General features: G+C 41.7%; 1 non-coding gene across 1 annotated transcript; it reads right to left on the minus strand.

The window, feature by feature from the left end:
* Nucleotides 1-3,494: 3,494 nt before the first annotated feature.
* On the minus strand, nt 3,495-3,567 carry Trnak-cuu (transfer RNA lysine (anticodon CUU)). Its single transcript has one exon. It is a non-coding gene; the product is annotated as a tRNA-Lys (tRNA).
* Nucleotides 3,568-19,007: the final 15,440 nt, after the last annotated feature.

Here is a 19,007-nt window from a genome sequence, read left to right on the forward strand (position 1 = left end):
ACTTGGCTCCACCTCACTCATGTCCTTGGAGGTTAGACTGTTTGGATTGCAAGTGCATGCCAAGAGTCAAGTCATTTTTGATTGGATAACATCTCCACACCATACGCAATTGGAAAAACATATTCAAAGGAGCATTCCAGATGATTTTCGTAATTTCACATCCTGTAGTACATAAATCAAAAGCTCCAAGTATAGATTTGTGGAATTTATTGTGGTCCTTGAGCAGAGAAATCAATACTATGAAAATCCAAAACAAATTACACTGAACAAAGATGATGACATAGGAGCCTCACATATTTCAGAAATGTAGCAATGTAATTCCATTACAATATCACATGCTTAACAAGTTCACCTGTGTAGAATTTATGCATACTTTCTATTGTTCTGCTTCCTCCAGCCTTAACTCATGCATTTTTGTTGTGAGGTTGCCATGTCATCACCCTTGTTCATTGTGATTTGTTATTAATTATGAAAACACTCCTATATTCCTCATCCCAATCACTACAAATTCTGAAAATCTGCACCCAGTGTTACCAATTTATAGTTGTTCAAATGTAAAAGTTTGAAAATCATCCAGAGGTGTCCTTTAAATAAGCTCACATTTTAGACTGACAGCTAATCAATATACTGTACATCAAATGTGAAAAGAAACATGCTCTTCGAAGTACTGTGCACTCCTGTTAAAAAAAAAAGGAAACAATTGTTATAATGAAATGTTGTTACAATTAAGAACAAACTCGGGTCCCAAAATTACTATCTATTGTACTTGTATTTATCTTTTATATGTACACGTACTGTACATGCATTTGTTTGGCTATAACAAAATTTTGATATAACGAAAGAAAACTGCTGGTCCTGAATACTTTATTGTAACATGAGTCTTTGTAGTGACAGTTCTGAATAATAGCCTCATTGTTTGATGGGATTTTGTGCCCCACCCCCCCCCCCCAACCCTTCCAAAAAAGAAAAAGAAAAAAAGAGAAAATGATAATTGAGGAATAAGTGATGTTATCTGTTCATCAGCACATGCATGTATACTCAAAATCATCATCTGATTGCTTCTTGGCCTAAATCTGCTTAGTCAAGGTCCACTCATCCAACGTGAAATTCTTCCTAAATTTCCCTACACACACACACACACACACACACACACACACACACACACACACACACACACACACACACACACACAAGCGCACATACAAGATACAATCTACTAACATTTACCATGCTCCAAACTGCTCCTAGGACAATCATTCATAATGCATCAATGATATCGGCCATTTCGACCAGGGGTTCGTTTCATAAAAGTCTTATATGAAAGGCATTTCGCTCATAAGACACAAATGCGAGAGACTTCATGAAATGGATTTTATTTCACGTTAAAAGTTTCTTATAGCTACATATGAGCAAATTTGGCCATTCTGAGATTTATGTAATGACTTTTATGTGATGACTTTATGAAATGGGCCCCAGGTTGTGGTGACAATAACAAAACATATCATAATGTGTACACTGCAAGAAAAAAGGTCACAGGATGACACACCTGAAGGAGAAAATCATGAAAATGACTGAAATGAAAGAAAGTCAGTTGATTGTTGAAAATGAAGCAAAAGTGAAGAAAGTTAGAGTAATTTTTGTCGTTTAGATGTCGCCACTGGGGACCTCTCAAGTAGGTTTTGTAAAATGTTTGTTTTATTATGATGTAGTGTTGCAAAAGCTTGCTCCTTGCCTTAACTTGGTAGACCTTGAGATGATGACGGAGAGTTTCAAAAATGTTTCGGACCATTTCCAGAGTGTGGGAGTGGTTATGTTTCAGTTTTACTAATAATTAGTGCCACATATCTGTATTTCTATGGACTCACTTTGAAACTGAGAGGACTTTCCAGTGTGATCTACTTTCATGAAGGGTATGAAATATTGTTACATTTATAATTTTGCTGTTCATTTTGCCAACCTATGAAAAAGAACAAAATGAATTACACTACACCAAGCCCAAAATGTTTATGTTCATTACTTATTGTCACTAGTCCTTCATTGCTGTCACTGCAATTCTCTTTATTACTAGTTGCATAATTACCTTTTATTTCACAGACATAGGAAGAGAGAGTGAGAGAAAGTGGACTGAATTTGCTCTGAATAACTTATATCAACTGGTGAACACACATTCCCACTGGAATAGATAACTGGGTATGATGACTATAACTAAAAGTAGCCAATATGAAAGTTCAGTGCCTCGTGGAAATTTAGCATAATGTGTAGGCGCATGTGTTGCATATCTTGATTTGGAAAATAAATTGTATTTGGAATATGGATAATTCTAGCTTTAAAAAAAATGTTTAATGTATACATTAATGTATGAGTGATGAGGTGGGCCTATATGTATATGTGTGCGTTTGTGTGTGTGTGTATGTGTGTGTGTGTGTGTGTGTGCGTGTGTGTGTAGAGATGCCAAACTGCTTTAGATGCTCTTTTGTCAAATGAATAATACACTGTACAGTAGGCCTACACTACTTGATTTACAGCTAGGTAATGAAAATATGTTATTCATTTTTTTAAATAATTTCATCGCATTCAAAGAAGTAATTAAAAAGTAGTGTTTATTGCATGGGAAATACAATTTGTTTAAAAACATTCAAATCTTCAATGTCATGCTATTGTCTACATTATGCTGTCAGTGCTGCTTGAAAGTAATGCATTCATCAGTGACAGGGGTAGGCCCTACAGTATGTGAGTATACATGTACTTGTATGTGCCTTTATTGAGCACCCAACAGAATGGATTTGGCACAATATAAGTTACGAAATACTATTTTTACTATGTTTTAAACAAAAGCAATGGATATATAAAAAACAACTACTGGAATATACTGGTATTCTCTTACCCAATTCAAAATAAATATAGCAAGGACAGGATGGCACACTTGTAATTAACAAACAACATTTTTTTTTCTTCAAATGATATTTATTCACTTCCAATCAAATAATACAAGAAACATCAATTCAATACTGTACGACATAAGATAATGATTCTTTTACAAATAACTGAAATAACTATACGTTTCCATTTTTCAATATAATAATAGAAATGACAATAATACAACACCAAGATGCCTACGGGTGGGTGGGGGAGGGGAGGGATGAGAGTAATCATCTTGTAACAATTAAAACACTCTCATTTCAAATGAAAATCCAATTTATTTCTTTTAATGGAGATCTTTTCTTCTTTTCTTCCTCACAAATAATTCACAATACACTCTTCAAATCTACCAATGACGGTAATCTTGCAACCTTATATTAGTTTCCATAATTATAGTAAATTTCATTATCAAAAGAAAAAAAAGTAACAGTATGCCCATACCTCCTATCCAAACACGTGCACACACACATAGTGATTAGCAATTACAGACGATGGATAATAATTCCCGCAGGAGAAAAAAAAGGGGGAGCAAGAGAAAGAGAAAGAGAGAGAGAGAGAGAAAAAAAAAAAAATTGCGCCCAATGTGGGGCTCGAACCCACGACCCTGGGATTAAGAGTCCCATGCTCTACCGACTGAGCTAACCGGGCTACACAGTATGTGTGGCTACATAAGAGTTTATAAACTTTAGTCAGAAGAATTTGACTAGGACACTTACAAAATATAGCTTAAATCATTTTTATGTATCTTTGGCATTTCAGTTGAAAATAACTATTTTTTTTTCAAGCAAATATGAGCGCTCAAATAACCATGGTTTGATGTTTACAACGACATAACTATTTGTTGTGCCGTGCATAGTCCCACATATGCATAAAGCAGTGACGTTGACTAGGTCATGAACGCTGAAACCGCGCGACGCGTACGTGTTTTGCGTTTGATGTGTGAGGGTACGGGTAGCGACGTGGTGACAATGACAATGACAATGACAATGACAATGAATTTTATTCTTGAACGGCCCCGCCAGGGGGCATGGAAGAATAGCTAAGAATAACAAACAAGTAAATGTTTTATGGCTAAACAAAGCCATAAATAAAGATGTAATACAGAAAGCATATATATACTATGTACATATAATGAACTTCATAAAGCAAACAACGACAGTTAACAAAAAATCGATCGAAAAAGTAAGACAATCGGTACTTAATGGCAAACAGTGGCAGTAGTATCTTACAATATATACATGTACAATCTAAAAGGAAAGTAATAACGAGACATCAAAATCTGGCCATTATGATCTGACAGAAACGTGACAATTTCTTTAAAACTCTTATGTTCTTAGAATTAAAAAGCTGCTTCATTTTCAAAACATTCGGTCTGCGAGCATAATAGGTCTTAATTAAAACTTTGCGATCCGTTTCAAAGAATGGACATTTAAACAAAAAATGAAACTCGTCACCTGGATCATTCATTTTACACAAGGTGCAGGATTTAACTTGTTGATTAGGGAGATAACGTCCTTCACTAACAGGTAATCTGTGATTTCCACATCTAAATCTACATAATGCTAACCGTTCCAAATAATCAAGCTTAATCAAATATTTCTCAAAAATGTAGCTTTCTTTCAATATCCTATAGTTAGTGCAAAGGCGGTTTCTATTTACTTCCGCCCACCAGTTCTGCTGACCAATATCATTTATAAAACGAAGACTGACGGCTGATTCAACCCATTTTAGATTGAGGATAATGGCTCGATCAGACCAAATATTAGACATACCGCATTTGTCGAGAATATCTTTCACCTTTACTATCCACTTAGACCTAAAAATTTCTTTATCGTGCAATTGACGTAAAAGGTTATAAATAATACAAGACAGTTTTGATCTCCCATTTACATTTCCATTTAATCTAAGCCAAAAGTTCACCATGCGCTTCTCAATGTTGTAAGTCAGGCTTACCCTCCCGAGCTCACCAAACGCCATAGACAGTTAGCTGTTCCACGCTTCAAACCTAAAAGACTCTTAAGAAATTTCTTATAAAACATTTCAATACATTCTAAATTTTCATGACCCCAAACCTCACTTTCATACAGTAAAATTGGAGCAACAAGGACATCAAACAGCTCACATTGCACATCGACTGGTAGCGACCTGTGTTCTCGGGTTGGATGAATGCAAATACATTGTATACACATCCCCACCCCAAGTTCTTGCAGGTAAACTTTAACATTTGAGACGGACGACGGACGGACGACGGACGGACGCCATTTGGATCCCGATTCTGTGACGCGCTATGTGTATTTTTGGCATGGGCAGCGCCATTACTCCCCCCCCCCCCACCCTCTCCCCCCACCCCTCTCACGCGCACGGAATGAAAAACTGATGCATGGTTGTTTTAGCCAATGGGCGTCTCGTACTGAGTGCGCGAATGCTTGCTTAGTGCGCGAACCTTTGTTATTTTTTCCCGTGGAAAAGTTAGAACAGCTCCTACCTTTCTTTTCGGAGATGACAAAATTTGTGTCTGCGATGATTATGTTTACTTAGGAACGACGTTCAATCATAATAATAATTTTAAGAAAGCTATAGACAAACAAGTAACCCAAGCCAAAAGAGCGTTGTATTCCATGAAAAGTAAAATTTTACATCTCCTCCTTCCAATCGACGTAAAACTAGAGCTACTTGAACATTTGATCATGCCTATTTTGCTTTACGGCAGTGAAATTTGGGGTTTTGAAGACCTCGCCCAAATTGAAACTTTCTTTTGTAGATATTGTAAGGAACTTCTTGGATTACATAAGCGAACTCCGAATTGTGTGGTTTACAGGGAAATAGGTAAAGATAGATTACAAAAAACAGTGACCCTTCGGATGTTAATGTTTTGGTTTAAACTTGTTAACAGTAATAATATATATGTCAAAGATAGCGCAAGTTTTGTATAATTTTCAATATATTTTATAGGCGAGGCAAACAAATTCGATGACATGGGTAATTAGGATAAAAGAAATATTTAACAACTTAGGTCTAACTGCAATTTGGAACAGCCAAGCATCACATCTCACTTAAGCTGGCTTCAAAAGTTTAGTTAGTACCAGATTAAATGATATTTATAAACAAGAATGGCATAGTAATGTAGACAAAAATTCTCAATGTTTAAATTATCGAATTTTTAAGCAGGATCTTCATTTTGAGAAGTATTTTCGACACCTTAATGATTCACAGACAAAAATTTTATGTAAATTCCGTTGCGCTAATCATAAACTGCCAATTGTTTCTGGAAGATACAATCAGATTCCAAGAAACGAACGATTTTGTACCCATTGTAATGAAGAGAAAATTGGCGATGAATTTCACTTCCTTTTTCAGTGTAGACTCTTCAATGAACAACGAAAGAAATACTTTAAAAAATATTACTGGAAAATACCCAAACACTATGAAGATGGATCAATTATTTAATTGTCAAAAGAAAACAGTCCTTTCCAATTTAACCAAGTTTTGTAATCATATAATGACACATGTTTAGATTATTAGTATTCTCTATCCTTTTTGCAAATATACTACATGCCTTTTTTACAGGCTGTGCCTTCTTTACAATTGATATATTATAACTTATTTGTCTCTTCACTCTCTCCTCCTTTTTTCTTCCATCTCTCTACTTCTTCTTCTTCTCGTTCCCGTCTCCATATTTCCTTCATTCTTGTTCACTTAGCGTATGAATTCATTTCCGTATGTCTTTGCGTTTTTCTTTTTTCTGTTTCTATTTTTTCTTTTTTTTTCCTGAACCAAAAATCACTCGTATATCTTTTGTTAATTCACCAGTCTTGTGTCCTTCTCACTCTCCCTCTTTACCTCCATATCCCTCTCTCTCTCTCTCTCTCCTCTCTCTCTCGTCATATTTCCCTTTCTTTGTTTTGTTTTTGTTTTGTTTTTGTTTCACCATATATCGTGTATATATTGTATATTTCTGTACATTTTTCATTTTTCATCAATCGCATTTCATTCTTATTTTTTTGTTATAGTTGTTTTGTACACTTTTCATAGTTATTTGCAATTATTATTTATTGATGTCATAATGTTTTTCATTGGACTCCGATACACAGAGTTTGGGTTGTGAGTAAATAAACTTTCAACTTTCAACTTTCAACTTTGTTACAAGTGCGCGATAAACATGTTGCTCGTGGGGTTGGGGAGAGGAGACAAATTGTCTGCTGCCCTCAACAGTCCTTTCCAATTTAACCAAGTTTTGTAATCATATAATGACACATGTTTAGATTATTAGTATTCTCTATCCTTTTGTTATAGTTGTTTTGTACACTTTTCAGAGTTATTTGCAATTATTATTTATTGATATCATAATGTGCTATATGTTTTTCATTGGACTCCGATACCCAGAGTTTGGGTTGTGAGTAAATAAACTTTCAACTTTCAACTTTGTTACAAGTGCGCGATAAACATGTTGCTCGTGGGGTGGGGGAGAGGAGACAAATTGTCTGCTGCCCTCAACGAACCCGAATCTGTCCATATTGACCGATTCTGTGACGCGCTATGTGTATTTTTGGCATGGGCAGCGCCATACTGGGTGTATCATCCGACCCCCCCCCCCCCCCCTCCGCACTCCCCCACCCCTCTCCCTACATTAGCACGCGCGCAGAATGAAAAACTGCTTTAGCCAATGGGCGTCTCGTACTGAGTGCGCGAATGCTTGCTAGTGCGCGAACCTTTGTTACAAGTGCGTGATAAACATGTTGCCCGGGGGTGGGGGAGAGCAGGGGGGGGGGGGGGGGTCGGCTGATACACACCGATACACCCACTATGGCTGCGCCCTGTGCCGTAAAATGTCTGCTGCCCTCAACGAACCCGAATCGGTCAATAGACCGATTCGGGTTCGTTGAGGGCAGCAGACAATTTGTGTCGCACTGGGCGCAGCCATAAGCTCATTTTGAGGTGTCTTAGCCGACCCCCCTCCTCTCCCCCCACCCCACGAGCAATATGTTTATCGCGCGCATGTTAACAAAGGTTGGCGCACTAAGCAAGCATTCGCGCACTCAGTACGAGACGCCTATTGGCTAAAACCAAAGACTCCAACCCCAAGCACCTTCTGATCTGGAGATTCTCCCGCGCGAAACCCCAAGCAAACGGGAGACTCCAAGTTGATGTGTGCGAGCCGCGAAGTTCCTAGGTTCTAGATGTTCGATAGCAATAAGTAAGAAATCCTTACCACAGGGGGAGACACAGAGCCAGGGCGGGAGAAATCAAATCTTCAGCGGGAGAACGGGAGATTCTGCAAAAATGGGCTTTCGGCGGGAGATCTCCCGTCGAAAACGGGAGAGTTGGAGTCTCTGTAAAGCGACCATGCATCAGTTTTTCATTCCGCGCGCGGAAGGGGGTGGGGAATAGGGGAGGGGGGGGGGGGGTCGGCTAAGACACCGCGTTGATGGCGCTGCCCATGCCAAAAATACACATACTCATTACTGTAGCGCGTCACAGAATCGGTCTACTAAGTATACCACAGAACTCTTCTGTGGTATATACTAAAGAATACTAGGGGCCCGTTGCATAAAACTTACCGTTGAAATTCAATGGTAACTACCGTCAAAATTAGGCGTCACAGCCAATCAGCATCAAGGATTACAAAATTTACCGCTAATTTGAAGACTTACCGCTAGAAAGGAGCGGTAAGTCCAGCGCGCGCGCCATCTTTGTCCGGGCAGCGTTTTTTTTTTTTTTTTAGACGGCACAGATTGGGGCATGGCGCGTATTAAACCTATGGGAAACAGGTTGGGTTAGGGTTAGGATTTATGGTTTGGGTTAGGGTTATAGGGTTAGGGTCCCCAATCTGTGCTGTCTAAAAAAAAAAAAAAACACGCGTCCGGGCAGCGAGCTTCATGGTCCGGGCAGCGCAGTAGTAGTGGGACACGTAAACATACACTTAGCGCTCAAACACTTGTATTTATACGCATTTCAGAAAGAAGATGAGGGGGTCGGAGATGAGATAAGGAAACAACTCAAAAGTTTAAGCTGCTAGCAATCTCTTATTATGAATGGTAAAGAAAATGAAAATTAAACAAAATTTTACCTTATTCTCCACGAGGTAATACTTTCAAGCCGACAAACACGACCATAGTTAATGCAATACAAAGGGTTCTCTTGATCTCCAGACAACCGGGTGCCCCTTTGTGATATATAATTACCCCAATTACATCAAACTTTCCTAAGCTGCGTCAGTCTTTGTACTGTGAAATAGATTAATTCACATTGTCTGGGATGGTTTGCTGCTCTAAAACATGTTCCTTATTGTGTTTGCAATTAATAATCGTACCTGATTATTCCCCATTCCACAACATTTCCTTGGTCAGTAAATGTCGCTTGGACGCTTGGTTGTTTTTTACATACCTACTGCTTTCAGTGAACAAACAGCCATAGGCCTAATGATGCAAAACAGTTTTCAGAAAGCTGGTTTCCATGATATCATCTTCTTGCGACAGGTCTTGCTCCGAGAAGTGTTCACTTAAGTCTATAGAATACTGTGTATCTTACAGGGGACACGACTTCAGTTTGGATTTGCTTGATGAGTTCATTCGAAGTTTTCATTGGGACAACTGTTGAAAGTGTTCTCCTGGAAGGAAAGCCGCCAAAGGGGAACACTTAATTACACGTTGTCCCGTTTTGAAATCATTTTTAAAAGTACGTGTAGGCATATTGGTTCCATGACACATGCTCCAGTTTGAAATGCTAATGTTGAAGCTTACATAAACCCTAACCCAAACCCTAACCCTAATCCTAATCCTCACCCTGCCCTGAATCAAAAGCCCAATCAGACCCATGATGCTAACTCTATTTTCAGAGAGATATCAATGCCGGAGCATTATGTCGTGTCATCAGGCATATTATTTGGTATGCTAGCTTTTTTCACACTATATCACCATAGTAAAATTAACTGCTGGTATAGCAAAGGGTGAGGGTTTTTTTTTTTTTTTTGGGGGGGGGGGGCTCAAGGGCCAAATAGGGCACTCAGAATAGAGCACTTTTTAAAAGTAAAAAGGGTAGTTTTTGGGTGTTTTTTTTGTGTGTGGAAAGGAGGCACTTGAAATGCCCCCCCCCCCCCGTTCCGCCGACCTTGCATATTATAGTTATGTATTAGCTATAACTTCGTAGCACTAGATCGAGAATGGCTAGGGAGGGCGGAGTGCCCCTGACGAATTTTGCAAGACCTTTTCCTTTTCTTTTTTTTTTTGTCTTGAATCAATCTGTATAAGTAAATAAAGTAACGCAATTAATCATTGATATCAGTTATTTATCAACAAAATAGTCGAGCGAAAATCATTATGGAAAAATGCAGGCTTTACGTGAGCGGATCAAGAATTTAATTTGTAAAAGAGGGAGCCCTTTCACCATGTTCACCCGAATCCCAAACCCAACCAGGCTTGTGTGTGTGTGTGTGTGTGTGTGTGTGTGTAGGGGGGGGGGGGGAGTTACCCATTCACACTTTAAACTTTTATTTTTTCTGTGATATAATTTTACTATTTGGTTGCCATAAAAAGAGGGGGTTGGAGAAAGTGCCAATTAGTCACCCCATCGTTATTCTATACAAGATGCAATTCACTATCTTTATATTTTTATACTTTTATATGCATGTATAATTTTTTCATCGATACAGTGATTAACTAGAATTATCACTGACGCCCCCAATTGCTTTATAGTATGTGATGTCATGAGGGCAATGACGTTAATACCAAGTTTGTGCACTTGTCGAATTGGAAACAGAATAATTTTAGTTTACTGTACAATTACAGAGTTGACACTGAGTTCCACAAGGATTGGGTAAAAAGTGTGGTTACCATGGCAACGCATTGTCTGATACAAACACAAGGGACATTTTGCATAACTACACTTAACGACCATCATACACATCAAATTTGACCTTCATAGCTTGAATGGTTTATTTTGATCAAAAAAAAATGAGTGGTTACCGTGGCAACACATTTTCCTTATACTAACACATTGGTGTCTTGCAAAACTACACTTCTAGATCATGATACATACTAAATTTGACTTTAATTGCTTGAATGATGGAAAAGTTATTCGATCTGCAAGGTTTTGGTAAAATTGTGGTTACCATGGCAACGGTTCGTGTGACAAACACAAAATTATGTGTTCCACATCTATACCTCAGGGACAAAATGCCTACCAAATTTGGTTTCAATTGCTTGAAAACTGTGGAAGAAGTTCACTCCACAGGATTAAATTGTAAAAAAGAAATGCGGTTACCATGGCAACACATTGTCCGATACAAATACAAAGGACATTACTATTTTTGCAAAACTACACTTAAAGATAATCATACACACCAAATTTCACCTTCATAGATTAAATGGTTCAATTTGATATAAAAATGAGTGGTTACAACACATTTTTCTTTATATTTACACATTGATGTCTTGCATAACTACACCTCCCGATCATCATACATACTAAATTTGACCTTAATTGCTTGAATGATGTGGAAGTTATTCAATCCACAAGGTTTTGGTAAAATTATGATTACCAAGGCAACGCTTTGTCCGACAAACACAAAAATTGTGTTCCACATCTTTGCCTCAAGGCCATAATGCCTACCAAATTTGATTTCAGTTGCTTCAAAACTGTGGAAGTTGTTCACTCCACAGGATTTCGAAGAAAACATGCGGTTACCATGGCAATGCTTTGTCAACTACAAACACAAAGAGTGTCTTGCATAACTACACCTATAGATCATCATAGATACCAATTTTGAAATTGAATGCTTAAATACTATGGAAGTAGTTCCTAGCTCCACAAGGTTTTGGTAAAATTGTGGTTACCATGGCAACGCATTGTCCTACAAACACACACACAAAAAAAACATGTCTTGCACATCTATACCTCAATATCATCATTTACTCTAAGTTTCATTCAAATTGCTTCAAAACTGTAGAAGGAGTTCGCGACGCAAGATTTTGCAACAGACCCCGCTCCACAGAACTCTGTAGAGTTCTGTGCCCCGCTCCATCCAAATTTGCCCGGACCAAAGTGGCGAACGCCTCCTTCTATCGGTCACAGGGATTTTACGGAGTCCGCCCTCTAGTGTTCTTGGTATATATCTCTATGGTAGCGACCGTACCGCACGCCGACGGCGACGTAACGTTAGACGTCTTGCAACCGACCAAAGAGGTTCGATAGAACCTCTTTGCTTGCAACCACCAAAGAGTATAGAAGCTAGCGCTAGCTTCTTCGCAACCACCACAGAACTCTGCAGCCGGCCAGTCATGGGAGATACTCGCCTAGCGCCTTAATACTTTTGTAGCTACTCGCCTACTAGTACCTCTTGATACAATACAATACAATACAATAATTATTAGTATTTCTATAGCGCTCTTACAAATAGTACATATTGTATCACAGCGCTTCACAAATCCATCTTTCACTCGGGAGGTAGGAGAAAAGAAAGATAGAAAAAAATACAACAAACAAGGAGAGAAAGAAAAAGAAAGTACATAATGAATCAATCAGTTATTGAAAAGGAAAGTCTTCAACGACTTCTGGAAAACTGACAGAGATGGTGATTCCCTGATACTTTTAGGGAGCTGATTCCACAGGCGTGGGGCAGCTGCCGAGAAGGATCTGTCTCCTGTCCGAGTGAGAGTCCTAGGAACAGACAGCCGGGTTGGGTCTTGGCCTGACCGCATTCCTTGTCTTTTAGATTGGTGATGTGAAAGTAGACTCAGGAGGTAAGATGAAGCACAATTCTGAAGGCATTTGTACGTGATTGACAGGATTTTGTAAATGATTCGCTTTTACCAGTGTAAAGAGGAGAGGCATGGTCACGCTTCTTGGCTAGAAAAACCAGCTTTGCAGCACGGTTTTGAGCACGTTGAAGGCGCTGGACATTACTTGAAGAAGTACCTGACAGCATGGAGTTTGCATAGTCTATTATTGAGGTAACGAGAGCTCTCACAGCATGCTCACAAGCTTTCTGATCGAGGAAAGGCCTGATACGTGCAATATTTGAGAGATGAAAATGAAGCGAAGTGCTTAGAGAAGAAACGTGGTGATTCAGCTTCATGGAGGAGTCAATTTCGACACCCAGGCTTCTAACTGAACTTGATGGATGAATGACGACATTACCAACAGTCAGGGTGACATCAGATATCAAGGGATGGAACCGCGGATTAGCAACAGCAAGGAATTCAGTTTTGTCACAGTTCAGTTTCAACAGATTATCCTCCATCCACAGCTGTAGGTCCCTGACACATGTATGCAGATAATGTGGTGAGAGCAAGTTCAATTGCCTGACTGTCCTTCGGGTCTGCAGAGGTGTAGAGTTGCACGTCGTCAGCATAGCTATGATGCTGTATGCCCTCATGGTGACTGATGATGTCAGCTATGGGTTGAGTATATAGACTGAAAAGTTGCGGGCCTAGTACGGAACCTTGAGGAACTCCGAAAGCAAGAGACATTGGTTCCGAAAGCTCACCTGTAACCTTCAACCTGAAGCTGCGGTCGGAGAGGTAAGAGGTGAACCAAGCTTTCACACTCCCGGAGATGCCAAAGTTGCTCGTTAAGCGAGCCAGCATAATATCATGGTCAATACAGTCAATAATGCGGCAGACAGGTCTAAGAAGACGATGAAGGTAACGAGCTTGTTGTCCAGTGATCTGAGGATGTCGTCTTGTACCTTCAAGAGAGCAGTCTCAGTACTATGCCAACGTCGGTAAGCTGACTGGTTCTCAACATAGAGATCATTCGTATCCAGGTAGTTGGAGACTTGAGACAAAGCAGCTTTCTCAATTATCTTTGAAAGAAATGAGAGATTGGAGACTGGTCTGTAGTTTTTCAAGTTATCACGATTTAGGTTTGGTTTCTTGATCAGAGGAGTCACCACAGCTTCCTTCAACGACGATGGAAGACGCCACTACTGAGTGATGTGTCAACAATTGATGCAATGTAGGGGAGAAATGTGTTGATGGTCTCCTTCAGTAGCCACGTAGGCAGTGGGTCTAGCAAACATGACTTATTAGGCGCAGAGTGAATTAATTTGTACACCTCCTGGGCTGTGATGGCATCAAAATCTGCCAGCTCGGCTCCAGATGTATCCACAATCGATTCACTTGAACAGACGTCAGTATGCGATTCCTCGTTCCTAAGTTGGAGATTTTCTCTAATCTTTTCCACTTTCTTTACAAAGAATGTGGCAAATCTGTCAGGCAATGATGTACATGTAGATGGCATGTCTGCAGGTAGGATTGCTGGTGAGCTATTCAAGAGTGTGTTCAGGACACGAAACACGTTCTTCACATCTGCACTTTTCAACTTTTCTCTGTAATACTTTGATTTCTCCTTGTGAATGAGACGACAAACGGCATGAATCTGAGTTAGGTACTGATGGCGGCTCTCGGGTGTTTGTAACTTTCTCCAGCGCCTTTCGAGTTTTCGCCGTGAGCGTCTCGCTTGGTGAATTTCATTCGTATACCAAGGTGGATGAAGGCAAAAACGATGAACACGCTTGGTGGACGGACAATGTTTGTTGAGCACATCCAGAATGGTACTGTGGTAGAATGCAACCTGATCATCAACATCACCGTCGAAAGGAAAGTCATGAAACACTTCACTGATGTCAGTGATGAAGGAACCCTTGTCTAAGTTTCGAAAGTTTCTGCAATGCGATGTTGCATCATGTTGCTTAGGTTTAGCTGCATCAATAGTACAGCTAATGATGAAATGATCCGAGCACAGTTTATCACAAGCTCGACAGTCGACCACAGTTGACTCATCCAGCCTGGAGATTACGAGATCAAGAGTGTGGCCTAATTTGTGTGTTGCAGTGTGACATGCTGCTGCAGACCTGCTTCCTCAATGATTTCCAAGAAACATGCTACATCCGGCTTACGAGGGGTATCTACGTGCATGTTGAAATCACCCAAGATATGAAGCTTCCAGGAATACGTAGTCAGCTCACAAACAAGTTCCCCAAACTCCTGAAGAAACTTCTTTGTCTTCAAACCATTCCTCATGGAGGGTGGGGGTCTGTAGATGACAACATAACATATTGACCGTGAGGGGTTGGTAACAGCAGCTAGTTCAAAGGTGTCGTGGGAAGACAGGATGTTGATGTTTGCAGTGGACAAGTTCAATGCAGTTTTGTAGATGACTGCTATCCCACCATGAGGGTCATTCCTACCACGGTCCACATTTAAGAATGTATAACCCGCTGGTGTGCACTCATCAATGACAACATCCGGCACTACAACACTATGCAACCAGGTTTCCGTAAGGAACATGATATCCACATTGCTATCAATAACATGTTCAAGCAGGAGGTTAGTCTTGTTCCTCACCGAATTGCAGTTCCATTATAACATTGAACATTCAGTTTACAATCATGTTCCTGAGGTACATTCACAATGTTACTCAGATTTCTGCCATTGTCATTACGTACCTCATAGCGCCAAATCCTATCGGTGAGATTCGATGCCGTGTATACACGAATCTGTCTCTGTTTTCGCCTTCCACCACGCTTGCCACGATGCTTCCTGCATCTTCTCTGATGACCAGCACTGTCTTTTGATTTCAAGAGAAGATTAACAGGTGCCTGCATGAGTATGTCAACCTCTCTGCTATGAGGATTCAGGTGTAGAAGAAAATATCTATCGTAAATAAGTCGTATACTGTCCTGTGCAGTAACAGCCATTTTGAATTCAGTGTCCAATTCTGAAGAAGGCAGCGTTAAGGCCAAGACAGTAAGAACAATGAGAACAATACTTGTGGTAGCAGACCGTCTCCATTGTTACCTTGGGGCATGAAAGGGCAACTAAGACATGCGTCCTTTGTTGTCGTGGCTGACTGAACTTGAATAAGTCATGCTTGTAGACAGGCAGCAATGACCAGTGAACTCAACACAAAATGGCTCACGCAGGGAAACTCAATGCCAGCTGAGGCAAAACATGATATCCTTCAAGCACACACACCACAGGCTGAAAATGTCCAGAAATCGTCCAGTGTTCCTCAAGATATATCCAAACCTCTGTTACTATTGTGAAGAAACTTCAAATGAAATGTCCAAAGCATTCAGGGGGGATATTGAGAGCAGATGAAGGGGTCGACCTGCTAGGCGCACCACCTACTACCAATACCACTCATTGATGGGGTATCCTGCAGTAACTGTTGTACAGGGTGAAAAGTTGCGCGTTTTTTTTTTAGACGGCACAGATTGGGGCATGGCGCGTATTAAACCTATGGGAAACACGTTGGGTTAGGGTTAGAGTTTAGGGTTAGGGTTAGGTTTAGGGTTAGGTTTAGGGTTTGATGGTTAGGGTTAGGGCTAGGGTTAGGGTTAGGGTTAGGGTCCCCAATCTGTGCCGTCTAAAAAAAAAAAAAAAACACGCGGGACTATCAACCTGCTACGTTCTATGACCGGCAAAGTCGTGAAATCGGCCCCATCGCAGTGTGCGTGCATCCGTGCGTTAGCGAGCGGGTTAGATTTCGGTTTAACCGTACTGGGTAGGGTTGTATTTACTGGTTACATTAGTCCAGGGACATTATGAAGTCCTTCCGATAATAAAACGAAGGAAGAAAAGAAAGAGCAAGGGGAAAACATGCTATGTCGTGGAAATCGGCCCCGCCACGAGTAGGAAGGATACTGTACGTGGAAGAAAAGCCCAATGCTGTTTAACGTACGTCACACAGTGGGCTTGTGCCGAAAGGGTGGGTTGGATGGTGGCGCGTCGCGTTAATGGGAACACCACCCTTCGTCCAAAGCCCCCCCCCCCCCCCCCCGGTTTTACCGAAAGGGTGCGTTGGGAGCGTTGGGTCGCATCGCGTTGACTGGAACCCCACCTTCGTCCAAAGCCCCCCCCCCCCCCCCCCCGGTTTTGCCGAAAGGGTGCGTTGGTACTTTTAAACCTTCAAACAACCATTTCAAAGAGGCTATCGTCCGGATCGGTTTACACTCTATTACCATTTGGTCTACAGCCAGTTGGTCTAATAGACTCTTCAATATCAGTTGGTCTAATAACCAGTTGGTCTAGTCATCATTTCGTCCAATTACTGTTTGGTCTACCGATAATTGTTATTTGGTTTAATTACTATTTGGTGTTAGACCAAAAATAGACCAAATGGCTATTATGAGACAAATTGACTGTAGACCAGATAGTAATTAACCCTTAAATTAAAATTGACCCTTGGCAGCAGTGAAGGGATCAGCATCTCCCTCAGTCACCCGATGTGTCAACAGTCGCAGCGACACTGATCTCTGGCAGTAGTAAAGGGATCAGCGTCTCCCTCACTCATCCGATGTGTCAATAGTCGCAGCAACGCTGATGTCTCCCTGTTGAGCTCTGGCAGCAATGAAGGGGTCAGCATCTCCCTCAGTCATCCAATGTCAACAGTCACAACAACACTGATGTCTCCCCACTGACCTCTGGCAGCAGTGAAGGGGTCAGTGTCTCCCTTAGTAATCCAATGTGTCAACAGTCTCAGCAACACTGATGTCTCTTCGCTGACCTCTGGCAGCAGTGAAGGGGTCAGCGTCTCCCTCAGTCATCCAATGTGTCTACAGTTGCAGCAAAACTGTTGTCTCCCCACTGACCTCTGGCAGCAGTAGAGAGTGACCAGCATTCCCTTCAGTCATCTCATGTGTCAACAGTCTCGGCAACACTGATGTCTCTCCACTGACCTCTGGCAGCATTGAAGGGGTCAGCCTCTCCCTCAGTCATCCGATGTGTCAACAGTCGCAACAACTCTGATGTCTCCCCACTGACCTCTGGCAGCAGTGCAGGGGTCAGTATCTCCCTCAATCATCTGATGTGTCAACAGTCGCAGCATCATTGATGTCTCCCCACTGACCTCTGGCAGCAGTGAAGGGGTCAGTGTCTCGCTCAGTCATTGAATGTGTCAACAGTCACAGCAGCACTGATGTCTCCCTGCTGACCTCTGGCAGCAGTAAGGGAGTGACCAGCATTTTCTTCAGTCATCTGATGTGTCAACAGTCGCGCGCAGCAACACTGATGTCTCTCCGCTGACCTCTGGCAGCATTGAAGGGGTCAGTGTCTCCCTCAGTCATATGATGTGTCAACAGTCGCAACAACACTGATGTCTCCCTGCTGACCCCTGGCAGCAGTAAGGGAGTGACCAGCATTTCCTTCAGTCATCTGATGTGTTGAACAGTCGCAGTAATTCCACACTGATGTCTCTCCGCTGACCTCTGGCAGCATTGAAGGGGTCAGTGTGTCCCTCAGTCATCCGATGTGTCAACAGTCGCAACAACACTGATGTCTCCCTGCTGACCTCTGGCAGCAGTAAGGGGGTCAGCATCTCCCTCAGTCATCCTATGTGTCAAGTGTCTCAGCAACACTGTTGTCTCCCCGCTGGCCTCTGGCAGCAGTGAAGGGTTAGCATCCCCCTCAGTCATCTGATGTGTCAACAGTAGCAAAAACACTGATGTCTCCCCGCTGACCTCTGGCAGCAGTGAAGGGGTCAGCATCTACCTTAGTCATCCGATGTGTCAACAGTCGCAACAACACTGATGTCTCCGCACTGACCTTTGGCAGCAGTGAAGGGGTCAGTGTCTCCCTCAGTCAGCCAATGTGTCAACAGTCTCAGAAACACTGATGTCTCCCTGTTGACCTCTGGCAGCACTGAAGGGGTCAGCATCTCCCTCAGTCACCCAGTGTCAACAATTGCAACAACACTGATGTCTCCCCACTGACCTCTGGCAGCAGTGCAGGGGTCAGTGTCTCCCTCAGTCATCCGATGTGTCAACAGTCGCAGCAGCACTGATGTCTCCCCGCTGAGCTCTGGCAGCAGTGAAGGGGTCAGTGTCTCCCTCAGTCAGCCAATGTGTCAACAGTCTCAGCAACACTGATGTCTCCCCGCTGACCTCTGGCAGCAGTGAAGGGGTCAGCATCTCCCTCAGTCATCTGATGTGTCAACAGTCGCAGCAACACTGATGTCTCCCCGCTGACCTCTGGCAGCAGTGCAGGGGTCAGTGTCTCCCTCAGTCATCCGATGTGTCAACAGTCGCAGCAGCACTGATGTCTCCCTGCAGACCTCTGGCAGCAGTGAAGGGGTCAGTGTCTCCCTCA

Source organism: Diadema antillarum, unplaced genomic scaffold, assembly GCF_040938485.1.
Source record: "Diadema antillarum isolate AM-2024a unplaced genomic scaffold, OU_Dant_1.0 seq00000271_RagTag, whole genome shotgun sequence".
NCBI classification, from domain to species: domain Eukaryota; kingdom Metazoa; phylum Echinodermata; class Echinoidea; order Diadematoida; family Diadematidae; genus Diadema; species Diadema antillarum.